The sequence below is a fragment of the Nanorana parkeri genome, unplaced genomic scaffold (genome assembly GCF_000935625.1).
Source record: "Nanorana parkeri isolate BGI_ZX_2015 unplaced genomic scaffold, ASM93562v1 scaffold1206, whole genome shotgun sequence".
NCBI classification, from domain to species: Eukaryota; Metazoa; Chordata; class Amphibia; order Anura; family Dicroglossidae; genus Nanorana; species Nanorana parkeri.
In genome coordinates this window covers 298936-300053 of record NW_017307474.1, presented here as the reverse complement: position 1 = coordinate 300053, position 1118 = coordinate 298936, and the positions used below count along the sequence as shown (strand labels likewise).

Genomic DNA, 1118 nt, shown 5'->3' with positions numbered 1-1118 from the left:
TTATCTTGACATTAAACTTTCTAAAGGTATAAAAATCATTCACAGTATTGCCATACTGATTTATTACTAGTGTACATGAGATGTTGAGCAATTTCCGCTCCGATTCTGTTTAGAATGAGGGGAGATTATGCTCTGCTTGAGCTACCTGCCCACCAACATGCTGAAAATGCAAATGTTTTGGTAGGCTAAGGTATAATGAGTAAAGAGCATTAAACATTCTATGCTGTGTCCTGTGTAACATTCATATTTTAGTTATCATGACGTCCCAAGTGACAACATGCTATTTGTGATTATCCCCATATATCAGTTTTCCATTGTTACAGTTTACATTAGAGTCACAGAGAATAAATTCCATTTTAGATCATCTGGAAACTAAGTCCCCTTTTACACCTAGGCATTTTGTCATTTAAAGCTAAATGCAACAAAATGCTCAAGACAAGGAATCCCATTTGCAAAAAAAATTCAACAATATGCGCAACAAAGCCCGCAAAAACACTTCAAACATGTGTTTCCTGGCATTTCCCATTGTAGTCTATGGACCAAAAAGCGCTGTAATCTGCCAAATATCATCTCAGGAACTTTTTTCAGCAACAGGTGTTTTTCTGATTGCAACAAAATGCTCAGGTGGGAACAAGGGCCATATAAATAAATGGGATTCCTTGTCTTGAGCGTTTTGAGCAACAAAATGCCTAGGTGTGAACAGAAGCTAAAAGTTGATTTGGGAGCCTTGTTTGGAGACCTGACCCACGGGTTAAGGGGAATCACCGGGTCTCTGGGGACTTTTTTCATAAGCTAAAACCTTTATATCAAAAAGGAAAAGGTTGCTTGAAGTTCATTTCAAACTTCATCTACCTACTTGAAACTTTAAAACTGGCCTGGCCACACATGCTACATTCAGATTGTGCAATTTCTGTAAAATTATCTGACATCATGATATGAATTTTCTGAACAAATACAATTTTGGACTAGAGATATTTCCCAAATCTTGAAAGCACTGTCTACTGTCCATGTTTAGACTAAATTTTGGATTTGCCTTGAAGAAATCTGGTGTACTGTGTCCATTGATCGCCTTTTCCACATTTGATGGCATGCATATAAATATATATATATATATTGTA

The 1118-nt window shown here is 36.6% G+C and overlaps 1 protein-coding gene across 1 annotated transcript in view; it reads right to left on the bottom strand.

Annotated features, from left to right (window-relative positions):
- LOC108796980 (bile salt export pump-like) overlaps positions 1-1118 on the bottom strand; it is a 55959-nt gene that overhangs the window by 54590 nt on the left and 251 nt on the right. The gene's annotated exons all lie outside the window — the stretch shown is intronic.